Source organism: Miniopterus natalensis, chromosome X (assembly GCF_054644295.1).
Source record: "Miniopterus natalensis isolate mMinNat1 chromosome X, mMinNat1.hap1, whole genome shotgun sequence".
NCBI lineage: Eukaryota > Metazoa > Chordata > Mammalia > Chiroptera > Miniopteridae > Miniopterus > Miniopterus natalensis.
Window position 1 is genome coordinate 78,655,216 of NC_142103.1, and position 15,911 is coordinate 78,671,126.

Below are 15,911 nucleotides of genomic sequence, written 5' to 3' on the forward strand. Positions count from 1 at the left end.
TGTTTTTTTTTGTTTTTTTAAATATATCTTTACTGATTTCAGAGAGAGGAAGGGAGAGGGAGAGAGAGAGATAGAAACATCAATGATGAGAGAGTCATTGATCAGCTGCCTCCTGCACGCCCCTGACTGGGTGACGGAGCCCACAACCCAGGCATGTGCCCTGACCGGGAATCAAACCTCGATCTCCTGGATCCCAGGTCAATGCTCAACCGCTGAGCCACGCCCTGCTGGGCCCGAGCAAGTTTTTGATCTTTATTCTAAACAAGCCTTAGGTACTGCAGTACTACCCTTCATGGTCCAGGATTTTTTGTATGCTTGCTTATCTCTAACAGTAGAAATGGCCTCAGATTTCAATAATATTCAAATATCGGTGACTCTCAAATGTGATTGATTATTCTGTGGTTCTGAAATCGGCTGGCCAAAACTAATCTAATAATACGGGGTTTTCTTTATTTAATTAAATCATAAGAGAAGCAGTAATAAAGGGCTTTCTCAAATTATCAGCAGGGGTTATCACTTTTTATTACTTTAGCTGTTTCTAGTGGAAAATTTTGGTGCTGTAGAATAACTAGAAAATCTAGTTCTATTCTAATCGGACTGACCTTGCCTTTTCTGGACTTTTGATCAATCAGTTGCCTTGATAACTCTTCCCTAGTCTAACTTCTGTTCATTTATGAGTTTGCCTTTCTAACATGGTTAGGACTCAAGAGGGTTTTTTATCTTGGGTTTCCTCATTTGTAAAGCCCTAATGATGGCAATTTTTCCTGCTCTTTGTACTTTTAGAACTCTTAAGACCTAATCAGAGTTAGACAAAGACTTAATTTCATAAAAACACTTGGCAGAGAAATCATGGGCAGTGGATAGGCCTGCTTAGATATACAGTAAAAATTAGCCTAGAATGAGAAAGCAAAAATCTGCCTTGCCATTTATCAGGTCTGGATAACAGATACAGATAAAGCCAGCTGCAAATTACCAGGAAAAACATTTCTCTCCAGGTCATCACAGCTGTAAAGTATCATAAAAACCTCCTTTTAAAAGGAAGCAAAATATGAAAATTTCTCGTTTATTTTATAATGCTAACATTAATATGAAAACCTGTAATATAAAAAGAAGGAAGGAAAGAAAGGAGAGAGGGAAGGAGGAATTAGGGAGAAATAATGCTATAGAACAATATCACTTAATTGAAAATAGGCCCCAGAAATATATCAAAAGAAAGATATGGTATGAATAAGGGACCAGTGTGGTTTAAGAACAGGAAATCTATCAACCTTATTCATTAAAGAAGCAAATTTAAGGAAAAATCATGTGATATAACAATATTGACTAAAAAGTCATTTGATAAAATATAGCCAGAACTTCTTTAAGTCACTACTTTTTTTTCATACTCACTGAGAAATTTTGTTCTCTAAAATAATAGACTTCAGAAATGTAACTTTGAAAGCAGATCAGTAAGATGAAGCCCTGTGCTTTTGCCTGCTATATCTGAGTCTCTGTGACAGAGAGAAGCAAATAAGGGGTTTTAGGACACAACATTCTACATCTACCTTAACTTTATCATCTCCAAGTACACAGGAGCTTGGGACTACTTCACAGTGGACACCTGATGTTGATGTCTTTACACACTGCCTTGTTTTGCTTTTAGCCCATCATTTAACAAAACTCCACCTTACCCCTAAATTCTACAATAACTACCGTTTCTTTTGGTGAGAGATGCCCCATGGATCCTCTGTTGTTCATTCTCACTTATTGCAATGTGTCAACAAACCTGACTCTGTTGTTCTACAGGTTTTTCCCTGGTGGTTTGAGGCTAATTGAACTAAAGTAGATGACCAAGGGATTTTTCAGTTTTGCTCAGTGGTTGGAGCATCAGCCCCAGTGACTGAAGGGTCCTGGGTTTGATTCCAGTCCAGGGCATGCACCTCAGTTGCAGGCTCGAGCCCTGGCCCTGGCTGGGGCTCATAGGGAAGACAACCAATCAATCTCTCTTCCCCTCCCCTCCCCTCCCCTCCCCTCCCCTCCCCTCCCCTCCCCTCCCCTCCCCTCCCCTCCCCTCCCCTCCCCTCCCCTCCCCTCCCCTCCCCTCCCCTCCCCTCCCCTCCCCTCCCCTCCCCTCCCCTCCCCTCCCCTCCCCTCCCCTCCTCTCTCCTCTCTCTCTCTCTCTCTCTCTCTCTCTCTCTCTCCCTTTCACTTTCTCTGAAAAGCAATGGGAAAAATATCCTCAGGTTAGGATTTTAAAAAAGCCACCAGTGCAAGACTCTTTCTGAAGGAAAGAGAGCTGAGTTGGTCAGATGTTGGCTGTTTGGGATTGTTTTGTAAATTGTTTATGGCCAAGATTTAGGGTAAAATGTAGCTTACCAGGGCCTCACTGTCATTTGCAAGTAGTTCCTCCCCATTGCCCATGCACAATTGACTCAATCTTCCACTTGAGAATAAGGAAGAAATTCAGATACCTTTATGCTGGCATTCTTCAACAAACTGCTTAGTCTTTGGTACAACCTGATGAGAATCTTCAGTAATCAAATGAATTAATGTTTGGAGGGACATTTTCACCTGTGACACAGAGCACTTATGAAAAGCAGCCTGACCTGATTTTGGACCAAACAGTCTTTCCTTGGCCACACATCCCATGACTGTGAATGTTAAAAAGCTAAAGTTCACGGCTGGCAGTCTCTTTCGTTTTCCACCTCTGTTCTGCCTCATTTCTCATCTTAGGTGTGCAAGTCAGGAAAACAAAGTAGAAAGTTTAACTGTATTTATTTTTCTTCATTAAGTTTCTCTAAAAGACTCTGATACAGACTTGGCTTTATACTCACAAGTGATTTCTTCTACCTCTGAAACTCCTCAATGCTAATCTAAAAATACCTAAGCAACTAGCTGTGGAGAAAGTTGAGCCTAAAATCACTGTGTTAAGTCATATCCTTTAAGGTATTAGGGACTTGATTTGGCCTGCAAAGATCTTGACTTTGCTTCTAAATTTTTGTGCTACCTTCTTTCTGACTCAGTTTCTTAGTCTGTGAAAGCGTAGATTGTTTCATTCTGTGTGTATATGCTATGTTGGATTCTGGAATTTTTCAGAATTTCCTATTTGGTTTTCAGAGGTTCCCTGGGGCTCTGTGACAGGCTTTGCTTTGCAAAGTTTTCCCCAGCTGCATGAGTACTCTTTACCATATCAGGGCGCTGTGTGGCTTTAGCTCCATTTGAATCTCTCTGGGCATTACATAAGGCTACTCTTTCAGGCACCTACAGGTAACGATTAGTAGTTTTATCTCAGAATAAGGGCTCAGCTGAGCTGTGGCTATGTTATGATAGCCCTTGGGGCCTAAAACCAGTTGGAGTAGAAGAGACCTACTGGGCAGGATAACAGTGAGGGAGTAGGAAAGCTGGTTGTATATGGAGCTCAGGATGACTGGTAGGCCAAAATGGCACCTCAAGAAGCTGGATGCTGTTGGAAGCAGATGGAGGCCTGGACTAGTAAGCGACAGTGTTCATGCTGTGTCAAATTCAGATATAAGAAATCTTAAAGGTGGATTAAAAAGTCAAGTTGCCAAATCAGATGGAGGATAATCCCCTCTGTTCACAAGGGTAACTAGTCCAAAAAAAAAAAAAAATACCCAGGAAGTCCTGAGCAATAGAGCATGTGGATATGATGAAGCTAAATGTAACGGTGGCAGCTGGGGACTTCTAGATCCTATGATATTGGGGATACCTGGGAAGAGCTGTCAGTTGTATATGCTAGAAGGATAGAAGCTGTAATTGGTGTGGAAGTGATTTTTGTTGTTGTTAATAAAATAGAATAATACCATTTATTTTTTAACATTTTTATTATACATGCTGTATTCATGGAAAATAAAGACCTTTTAATGAACTCAAATTAGATATAAATTATGTTCAATGAACTGGTTATAAGTCATGTTCAGCATGAGAACAGTTAAGCTGAAGCTTTCTTCTCCTTGTGGTTGTCATCATTTTCTTGATTTTAGCAATAACTTTCCCAGGATTCAGCCCTTTTGGACAGGTCCTTGTGAAGTTAGGGATGGTGTGGCAGTGATACAGAGAAGGGGTACTGCAGTTTGTCCAGGCGCCCCTCCATGAAGTTATCTCTGGAGTCATCCAGCTATAGGCCTACATAAGAACTACAGGTCCCAAATATTTGTCTCCATTCCACCAGAAGATAGGGCAGCTGGTGCTGCAGCAGGCACAGAGAATGCACTCATACAACCCATCCAGTTTCTCTTGATCTTCTATGGACTGCAGATACTGCTCACCTTCCTGGGATTCATCCTTCTTCAAATAAATCTCAATGGATTCGTAATGAGCATAGAAGTTGCTCAAATCAGGAACAAGATTCCTTATCACATACATATGCAGAAGAGTGTAGAGTTTTGCAACTTTGTTGAGGTTGGTGTCAATCCTTTGGGTGTAAGCAAGAGTGTTGCCTCTATTGATGTTCATTGTACAAGAGCTATAGGTACCTTCTCTGTATGATCTTCAGAAGGCCAAGGTAGCATCCAAAACCATCGGACCACATTTATTTAAGTCAATTTCATAACTTTGCATATGAGGTTTATCTCCAGTTTTGTCTGGATCCCACTGGTAGATGGCAAATTTCTTGATTCAGGGTGCTGTGGCTGCATTTGTCTGGACCCCTCGGCAGGCCTGCAAGCAGGCTCCACTAAGGAGTGTGGTTGGAAACCTGTGTCTCAAGAAGACTACAACCACTGCCGCCAGCTTGGCTCCTGATGTCCAGCTCCAGCCCTTAACCACAGGTCGCTCTCCAGCAGAATACTGCAAGGCAGAGCCAGCAATGATGTAGGAGCCACTGAGTGGGAGGAAGCTTCCAGTTTCCTGGGTGAAAGGAGGGAAGGCAGAGAAAGCCTACCTACAAGAGCACACACTGTTGCTGAGGAACTCCAATGTGGAATTGTTTTTGGTGTGAGCAGTTGCTGGCTAAAGTAGAGTAGGTACAAAATTCATGTTATTTGTGGGAAATAAAATGGCATGGGTATTCCTCAAACCCCACTAATGTACCTTAGATGTTTGAGAGTAATGTTGCAGCAATGTACATGCAGACTTCAAGAACCTTGAGTTTCTCCTCAAAATGTGGCTTAGGCTAGAAATAAAGTGGTTTGGTGCACAAGTTATGAAGTTTTACTAAGCAAGGTGGTGGTAGCTGGCGTAAATGTGTTACCTGTGTTAAGCCTAAAATATGCCGTTTCTTTGACGATGTCCTCCAAGGTAGTGCCACAGCAGCCGTTGGAAAATTTATATAAAATCCAGAGATGTTCAGAACTTGGAAGAATGAAAGTTCTTCAAGTTCCTACACATTGTTCTATGCCAAATCCAAGTGTCAAAAAGAGTTTCTCAAAGGTTACCTATTATGTGAGCTATAATCACCAGGTATCAATATTCCAGGTGTGTCAGTAGGAAAGAGTTAGCACATGCCTCTTGGAGCTATTGATTCTACCTGAAGCACGATCCCAAGGAGACAAATACCCAGGTAAATTTTCCTAATTACATCCATAGCCTTGTATTTTGCCCTTCCTGTGGGTGGTCATCCATTCACTATCCAAGCCAGATTGTTTTCCCTAGGCTCAGTAGCAGCCAGAAGCCCTTCCTGAAAGCTGGCAAGGCTGGGAGTATCCCAGAAGTACAGTTTAATGAAGATCTGTGATCTTCAGATGTGAAGGATCAAGAGCAATTAAAGAATGGGTAACACACTGATCTTGCTGATGTATCAGAGGTTGAACTCGCCATTAGTTAAGTCCTGGAACAACCCCTCCTGTAAGTTAGTATCATCAGCAAACTTAGCTTGTCTGGCTTCCGAAATGGAGTCTCCTTTTGCTATGAGCTAGCTCCTGGGAATTAGGCCAGTTGTATGAGTATGGACAATTTAGAAGCAACTCCCTTGTCTCTCTGTTTGAAATATTTTTAGAGATGGAGCTCCTATAGCATGAATATGAGGAGCAGGGCACTGTGGGACACATGCAAAGGTCTGGTGACATAGCTGAGAAAATGATTGCTGGATCTTGTGGTGTTGAGATTATATATTGATGAGGTTAATATCTTGAAGAACCCCAATGTGAAAGGCTCAGTAAAATCAGTAAGGTAAAACAGAAATCTGTTTCACAGTAATGGTCTTGTGAGATATTGCCCCACCCCTAACAAGGGCTTTCCGTTAAAAGTGGCTTACATTTTCTGTTGGACCAAGCCTTGGTCCACAAATCTGCTAATTCTCTTTAATAAACCATCATGTAGGACTAGAGACAGATTTACTTAGCCACACTGCTCAGAGGGAAAAAATGAGCATGGGAATGGGAAATACAATGTAGGGTCCTGCTGGTCAGTGTCTACTACTGGGCAAGGGTGCTTCTTAGCTTCAGGGGAAAAAGTTTTCTGAACCTGGGAAACCACAGTGTGGCAGCCCACTTGTAGGGTGTGTCCCATTTGTGGGTGCTAATGTCAACATGGCTGGCTGCAGGATTCCATTTCCTGTTCACTGGAAGTAATCAGGAAGTATGTATGGGGAAGTGAATGTAGCTGACATCCAGCCATTCTCATATCTACATATTTAGAGGCTGGGCAGCCCTTTGGGTTTGGTCACTGCCTTGCACACCTTCGTGCACCTTTTCCTGGGCTTAATAATTGGCCCAATGCCATTGTTCATGCATATATATGCATAGAGCACATGTCTTACAATGAAAAATCCCATGGCTTTTCTGTGGATTACCAGATTTTGTGACTAGAGCTGTGGATCTGTCTCATGTTCCTCCTCCTTGGTAAGATGGGGCCTGAAGAATGTTGTTTTTCTGTTCCCTATGAAATTTGAATTCTTTGCGTCTATATTTAGTTACACAGAACAGTTGGACAAGCAGGTAGACTTGATGGGAAATAGTCTAGCATGGTATCAATGTGAGCACTACAGCATCAAACTGGTTACTACTTGAGATTATGGGGCTAGTAGTTTTGACCTGGTGGATTCTCTTCAGTCCTGGCCTTTTCAGAGACAGCTCTGAGTTGCAGAGCTGTACTGTCTTCATAGGAGCCCTAGAATCTGAGAGAATGGTTTAATCTGACCCAATAGATCAATGAATGGGCCCTGTAATGGGAGAAGAAACTCTGGTTCCTAGTGCTGCAGCCTTCCTTCAATTCTAATTTGCTCACCTACTAGGGGAAGCTTATAGGGTTGGAGCTATCTTGGAAGAAGGAGTTTTGGCATCCTGCTCAGACTCTGGGCCTGGGAAATGACCTGGTCAGTATAATCAGTTTGGACATGTACCAGACCTTGGGTTTAATGGACCACTGGTTGGCTACCTCTTGAATTCTGCGCTTGACTGACACAACTCCAATATCTATCCACAGAACAAATCTTTCTTTTCAAACTGAGGCCAACTGGTTTTGTTTCTTATTTGGCCAGGTCTCCCAGAGGTCTGTTAGATTTCTTGTTGGAGTCTCTCATATATGAAAGACCTCCTGATGCATTCATCATATCACCTATGTAATCATTTGCCTGCTGAGGCCAGGAAGGATAGCCTCTGCTTTATAGAATCCCACCCCTTTATAGTAGTGTTCCATTACAATACCCTTGGCAGTCTCAAGGGTACCCTGTTAAATTTGAGGTTACTGTTGGTAGAATCTGCTTCTAGGAAGACAACTAAGCAGGACATGCATTCAGAAGGAGAAGCCCATTTATATGGGAAGCACCAGGTACATGTCTGCTTATGTCTGATTCTAGGAGGGCGGGATGTAGGGGAGTAAAGGGGCAAGTAAGGAAATGGAGAGAAAGATGTCTCAAGCTGAGCAAGGGAGGTAGTTGGATTTATTTAAGAAACAGAATAAGCAAATGTTAAAAACAGAAATCAACCATATTTATAGGCTTTAGCAACCAAAAAGAACAGCCAGGAGTGGCTATTACTGAGTCAGGCAACCAACAAACATGGCATACTACATTATTCCCAGGATTTAGCATGAGCACTAGTTCCCCCAAAGTTTACATTCTACACAGTGAGATGACACATATATGTCAGAATGCTTAGAACCAAGTGCCATCAGGACAAAACAGGGTGATGTGGTTGGGGATAATGATAGCAGGGGTGACTGTTTTAGTTAAGGTTATGAAGGAGGCCTTTCTAGTGTAGAAACTTGAATGAGAAGAAAGCAGTAGAGTGAATACCTGGAGAATGGAAGGGTTTACTTTTTGTTTGTTTTGGTTTTGTTTTTAACAGAACTGTAAGTTCAGAGGAACATAAATGTGGCCAGTGTGGTTGAAGAGTTTTGAATAAGGAGGAAAGTGAAAGGAAATAAGGCAGACAGGGGCTAGATTACATAGAGCCTTATAGTTCATGGTAAGGAGTTGGGAATTTTTTTTTTTAAAGTATATTGTCAATCCATTGTTTTAAGAAGGGGCACAATATTTGACATAATGGTAGAAAGGTCACCCTGACTTGTATAGGGGTGAGAATGGAGCAGGATCAGCTAGTAGGATTTAGCAGTAGTCTATCTGGTAGTGGTTGCTCAGGTGTTTATGATGGAAGGTAGTGAGAAGTAGATCTATTTTTGAAAACTTTGAACTTCCATAACTAATGATGGATTTACTGTTGGATGAAAGATGAATTAAGGGTAACACAAATTTTTGACCCAAACAACTGGGTGCATGGTGATATTGGCTGATATGAGTAAGACTAGGTATGTGTGTGTGGGGGGGGGAGGGTACTGCATGGGGATCCTGAAGAATTCTATTTTCAGTGTGTTGAGTCTGATATGCCGAAATATGAGAAATGGCAGACTACAAACTCTTTGAGGTCAAGAACAGTTATTTGTATCTCCTGTGTCTAGTACCTGACACATAGCAGGTGTTAAAATGGTTGAAATGGATAGAAATACTAATTTTATTTTTTAAAAATTTATCTTTATTGTTGAAAGTATTAAAGATGTCCCCCTTCTTCCCTCATGGCCCCCTCCACCAAACTCCCACCCCTTCCCCAGGCTTTCACTGAATTTTTGTGTGCCCATGGGTTTTTCATACAGGCATATAAGTTCTTTGGTAAATCGCTCCTCCACTCTTTTCCCTGTGAAATACATCAGTCTGTTGTATACTTCAATGTTTCTGGGTCTATTTTGTTCGTCAGTTTACTTTTTTGTTTTTCTTTATCTTTATTGTTGAAAATATTACACATGTACCCTTTTTACCCCTCATTGATCCCCTCCACCCCTCACCCATCCCACCCCCAGGCCTTCCCCAGACCAGCATCTGTGTCCATGGGTAATGTTTATAAACACATAAGTTCTTTTATTAATCTCTTCCCACCCACTTCCTGCTCCCCACCTTCCCTCTGAGATCCCTCAGTCTGTTCCATGCTGCTGTTTCTCTGGATCCATTTTGTTCAGTTTATTTTGTTTATTATATTCCACATATAAGTGCTACCATGTGGTACTTGTCTTTCTCTGACTGGCTTATTTCACTTAGCATAATACTTTCTAGTTCCCTCCATGCTGTGCCAAAGGATAAAAGATCCTTCTTTTTTACAGCTGCATAGTATTCCATGGTGTCAATGTCTCAAAGCTTTTTTATCCACTCATCTACTGATGGGAATTTGGGCTGTTTCCAGATCTTAGCTATTGTAGATTGCGCTGCTATGAACATAGGGATGCATAAGGTCTTTGTGATTGGTGTTTTGGGTTTCTTAGAATATATTCCTAGAAGTGGGATCACTGGGTCAAATCGCAGTTCAATTTTTAATCTTTTGAGGAAACTCCATGCTGCTTTCCACAGTGGCTGCACTAGTCTGAATTCCCACCAGCAGTGTACTTTTCTCCACACCCTTGCTAGCACTTGTAGTTCCTTGATTTGTTGATGGCAGCCATTCTGACAGGTGTGAAGTGATACCTCATTGTGGTTTTAATTTGCATCTCTCTGATGATTAGTGACTGAGCATTTTTTCATATGTCTTAGCCATTTGTATGTCCTCTTTGGAGAAGTGTCTATTTAGGTCTTTTGCCCATTTATTAATTGGGTTGTTTGTCTTCCTTTTGTTAAGTTGTATGAGTTCCTTATATATTTTGGATAGTAACTCTTTATCAGATGTTTCTTTGGCAAATATATTCTTCAATACAGTGGGCTCCCTTTTCGTTTTGTTGATGGTTTCTTTTGCTGTGCAGAAGCTTTTTATTTTGATGCAGCCCCATTTGTTTATTTTCTCCCTAGTTCCTCTTGCCCTAGGAGATGTATCAGCAAACATATTGCTACGAGAGATGTCTGAGATGTTGCTGCCTATGTTTTCCTCTAAGATTTTTATGGTTTCATGCTTTCCATTTAAGTCTTTTATCCATTTTGAGTTTATTTTTGTGTACTGTGTAAGTTGGTGGTCCATTTTCATTTTTTTGCATGTACCTGTCCAATTTTCCCAACACCATTTATTGAAGAGACTATCTTTACTCCATTGTATGCTCTCGCCTCTTTTATAAAATATTAATTGACCATAATGAAGTGGGTCAGTTCCTGGGCTCTCTGTTCTGTTCCACTGATCAATATGCCTGTTCTTGTGCCAAGACCAGGCTGTTTTGATTGCAGTGGCTTTGTAGTGTAACTTTATATCTGCTATTGTGATCCCTCCAACTTTGTTCTTCCTTCTCAAGATTGTTGTGGCTTCACCCCATTATTGTCTGTGTCCATGGGTTATGCATGTATGTATATAACTTCTTTGGTTAATCTCTTCCCACCCTCCACCCCCTTCCCTTTTTCCTCTGAAATATGATCGTCTGTTGTCTGCGTCAGTCACTCTGGATCTATTTAGTTCGTCAGATTCTTTTGTTCATTAGCTTCTTCTTAAAGAAGACCCTTCAACATTTCATGTAACACTGTTTTGGTGGTGATGAACTCCTTTAGTTTTTTCTTGCCTGTGAAGCTCTTTATCTGACCATCAGTTCTAAATGATAGCTTTGCTGGGTAGAGCAATCCTGGTCGTAGCTCCTTGCTTTTCATCACTTTGAATATTTCTTGCCACCCCCTTCTGGCCTGCAAAGTTTCTGCTGAGAAATCAGCTGGTATAAAAATCTGCAATATAGATTGCATGTCATAATTACAAACAGGCTATCTCTGAAATATCTATTTGTATCTTTAAGTGTTAAATGCTTTTCATACAGAAAAGCCAAAGGCTTCATCTTTTCCTTTGCTCCCAACCAAATTGTCAATATTGACCGTTTCAGTGTGCGCCATTGGATTGATGTAGGAAAAAGCCAGAGGCTCATTGTCACTAGCTATATTTCAGTGTGGCATTTTAAAAAACGCTGCAGTGATACTTCTGCCCTTTAGAAGGTGTGTTCCTCTCTTCAGTTGCAGGTGGAGGCTCTGTGAGGTTTTTTTTTTCTGCATGGACTGCTTTGGCAGTCTGAAATGTATATAACAGTCTAAAATAAAACACATGAGAGTTCCAACAAAAGAATTTTAAAGATGTCCATTTTAAAACAAACTTTTGATATAAAAATGTACCTGAATGAATTAAATAACAAAATACATTTTAAGCACAGACAAATTAAAGTTTAAATACTTATGTGTAAAAACTGCTTAATTTGAATTGGAGTATTAAATTGAGGAGGTCTTTGGGCAAGAAAATATACATGCCATATCAGACATAAAATCATTTCTGATTTTGTTTGTTTCATGGATACAAGAGTTAAAAATTTTCAATTTCACAAATATATTATTTCAAAAGGAATTAAAACTTTCCTAATTCACATTGCAAGGAAAAAACACTTATTCTCCAAGATTTTTTGAATTCCAGCCATGCTGAAGTATTCGCAGTAAGGTCAATAGGCTATTTTGTAACTCAAAAATAAAGAAATAACCAAATTTTTACAATGGGCAAAGGATTTGAATACACACCTCTCCCAAGAAGATATACGAATGGCTAATAAGTACATTAGTCATTAGATAAATGTAAATCAAAACCACAATAAAATACTACTTTACACATGCTAGGATGGCTAAAATAAAAATAGACAATGTCAAGTATTGAACGGATATAGAGAAATGGGCCTTTATACATTGCTGCTGGAAATGTAAAATGGTACCACTGCTATGGGAAAAAACTTGTAAGTTCCCTAAAATGTGAAATACAGAATTACCACATGACCTAACAATTCTACTCCTAGGTAAATATCCAATATTTAAAATATATGTCCACACAAAAATCTGTACAGTAGGGGGAGGGAAGATGTTGGCACTGTGAGAAGAAGCAGAGTGTCCCTGCTCCCAGCCACTGACTTGATTTACTCCTAAAATACAATGTAACCAGCTTGGGAAAAACAGAGAAACATACTGGAGTGGACACATTGCGAATAGGGAGCACTGAAGAGACATCATAGAGTCTGGTAAGGGGGGGGGGTTAGAAAGCAAGAATCCCCCCTGAAGCCTGTGCTGGGCTCTGTGCCCCTGAGGCTTAGAGGCTGCACAGCTCCCTCCACATGGGAGTGTGGACCCCCGCATCCAAAAGCAGGAATCTCAAACCCAGAGCGGAGGAGAAGGGAAGGAGCGTCCTGAGCGGAGGGCAGAGGGACCCAGGGGAGCGGTGTGCCTGCGAGGAGGGGACAGCGCCTTCCTAGTGAAACAAAGTTTCTAATGGCGGCCTCAACCAGAGTCTAATGATCAGGGTGCTGACCATAGGAAAGGCTTTCCCAAAGTGTGTGGCACTCGAGTAATAAGGGACCAGAGGTCTGCACTGAGCAGCCACATACATGGACCCTCCCTCTGCCTTCCTGTAAGGCATTGGGTTGAGCCCCAGAAAGCATTTAATCTGTGTGGCACAGGGAAGGAGAAGGGGAAGAGAGCCCTCCAGCCCTGAGCATCCTGTGGGGAGATTCTGGGATTTTTGATTAGCCCTGAGGGGTGCTGTGGTGGCATACATGGAGCCACCCCAGCTTTATTGAGGTCAGCGGTGCAGGGGAGCTGCGTGGAGCTGACTTTGGGTCCCCTCCTGCTGGGTACCATGGCACACTGCAGTGGAACCTTGCAGGGTGGATTCTCTGCTTGTGTGTTGCTTTGTGCATTTTTGAGTTTTTGATCACTGAACTGCCTCCCACCTTCTTGGCTTGCATTGGGCAGACAGACCAGTGAAAGCTGGGATTTGTGTCTGCACAATAGACTGTTTGAGGGGCAGGCCTGGTTCTACCAGCCAACGAGATCTGGGAAGGGAGGGGCAGAGCATCCCTGCCTCTCCTGCAGCCTGGGAGCACCGTCCCCAACAGGAAAGGGGCTAATTCAGCTCACTGAGCCCCAGATACCCCCCACAGGGCACAGTCCTGAGGGGGAAGGGCAAACAGCTCACAGGAGGACATTGTAAGAATAAGACTCTCAGGGACTGTTCTTTGGGAACTGGAGGAAACACTGAAAACCCCTGCTGGGGGCTGGGCAGGCAAAGGGTTCACTGGAATGTTTTTTAATTGAACCCACTGAGCCCAGGCTGCGGAAACTTCCCAGACAGAAAAGGCAACAGACTGAAATCAATCTGAAACTGCAGCAGGCCAGAGCCTGGGGAACTGGAATCCGAAGATAGGGCAGGGATTGAGGAGCTGGCTGTGGAGCAGAGACTAACTCCCTCACAGTGAGTGCTGGACAACGAAACCTCTAAGTAAGTGGAGTGATATCTGAAGCTACACTAGCCATCCTGCACCCTAAAGACTCTACAGAAGACTCTGGAGTAAGACCAGGCAACTACAAGGTTGGAAAATACCTGACAAGAGGAGGTGGCCCACAGAGAGCCTCAGATCAACCAAATACCTAAGGACACCAGAGCCAAACCTAGACGGCTCCTCACATTGGGTGAAACACAAATACCTCCCAGAACGGAAATCAGCACACAAAACAGTGAGCCTCAGACAACATAAGCTGCCCAGAAGAAACTCACCTGATTGACTGTCTTTTCTTTTTTTTTCTTTTTCTCTTTTTCCCTTAGGAAGAAGAAGAGAAAGGGAAAAACATTTTTTTCCTTCTTTTTAAATTATATATATATTTGTAATTTTTTAAGATTTTTTAATTAATTTTAATTTTAAAGAATTTTGTTTGCTTAACTTGCTTTAAGTTTTGTTTCTTTATTCTGTTTTGTTTATTTGCATTGTTTTGCTTTATTCTTGCTTCTACTATCAAGACTTTCTTGATATTCCCTGCTTCATTGCTGGGGCTTTATCATTATAACCAATAAGTTTACTGCTTTTCCCTATAATTTCCCCCAAATCTCTTACTGGACTCCCTCCCTGCACGGGCTTTATCTCTCTCTCTCCTCTCTATCCATTTGCATAACTTTTTTTTTGTCTTTTCTTTTTTCTTTTGTTTTTCTCCCTTCTATCTTCCTGTCTTTTTGTTGGATTGTTAGTTTCTGTTATTCTATTTATTGTATTTTTATTTTTTCATGTTAAACTATTATCCTATTCCTATTCTCTCCCTTAATTTGTTTGTTTATTTATTTATTTATTTTTAAATTTTATTTTTGTTTAAAATATTACAGATGTCCCTTTTACTCTCCAATGACCCATTCCACCCCGTCACTTCCCCCTCCCCAGTCCCTCTCCCCACCATTGTCCATGTCCTTGGGTTGTGTATATATGCATATAAATTCTTTGGTTACTGTCTCCCCCTGAGGAGTCTGTTCCATGTGTTCATGCCTCTGTTTCTATTTTGTTCATCAGTTTATTTTATTCATTAGATTCCACATGTAAGTGAGATAATATGGTATTTGTCTCTCTCTGACTGGCTTATTACACTTAGCATAATAATCTCCAGGTCCATCCATGCTGTCACAAAAGCTTCCTTCTTTTTTATGACTGTGTAGTATTCCAGGAAAAAAATTAAAAGTGGTAAGCACATGGTACTTAGCATATAGAATGCTTTCAAAAAATGCTGGCTATTCTTATTAGGGGGAAGGAACAATATAAGAGGTGGAGTCGTGGTCAGAAAAGGCCCTTGATGTTTAAGGCTTTAATAGGCACAGAGAAAAGAAACACTAAATCAATGTTTCTTGTATAGAAATTTAAACAAGCTAATGTATGCCTTCTTTGAGCATCTAGAAGGACTTTCCCACTAGATGGACTTTTGCTGCCATCTTCTGGTATCTTGCCACCACAAGCAAGACTCCTCAGGAAATTAAATGTAGGCGCACCTCCACTGTTGAGGTCGGGTCCAGAAGTGGAAGAGTAGACCTTGTTCAAAAACAAGCTGACCCCACTAGCCCTAGTTCCTTGATGGTCATAAAATAGGAAAAGTAAGTATTCCAAGAAGCAGTAAAATAAAATAAAATTGTTCTGGTCTTTAATTGCAAATGCTAAATCTTGATTTTATCCTATTATTATAGCTTTAATGAAAGACTAAATGGCTAGTTACAGCCATCTTTTTGCCTCTCCACTGATTACTGTTTTACTACTGCAAACACAGATATATACCGTATTTCTCTGCCACGCTCAAGTGGTTGCATAATGGGCAAGAACTTGGCTTATGAGTTTTGGTTGTTGTTGTTCTTTTGTGACAAAATATATATATAATTTACCTTCTTAACCATTTGTTAAGTGTGCGATTTAGTGGCATTAAGTACATTCACGTTGTGCAGCCATCACATCTCCAGGACTTTCATCTTCCCCAACTGAATCTCTGTCCTTATTAAACACCAACTCCCCATTCCCTCCTCCCCCCAGCCCCTGACAACCACCATTGTCCTTTCTGTCTCTGTGAGTCTGACTACTCCAGGGACCTCATATAAGTGGAATCATACAGTGTTTGTCCTTTATGTCAAGCTTGCTTATTTATAGTTATAAAATGATAAAATTGATACAAGACTAGATTAACAGGAGAAAAAAATAATGTGTGTACAGGAGAATCACAATATGGTACTCAGATCATAAAATGAGGCTCAAAGAAGTGATGGAACTAG

The 15,911-nt window shown here is 41.2% G+C and overlaps 1 pseudogene; it reads right to left on the reverse strand.

Moving 5' to 3' along the window:
- Nucleotides 1–3,900: 3,900 nt before the first annotated feature.
- On the reverse strand, nucleotides 3,901–11,212 carry LOC107541368 (succinate dehydrogenase [ubiquinone] iron-sulfur subunit, mitochondrial pseudogene; annotated as a pseudogene).
- Between the last annotated feature and the right edge of the window lie 4,699 nt (nucleotides 11,213–15,911).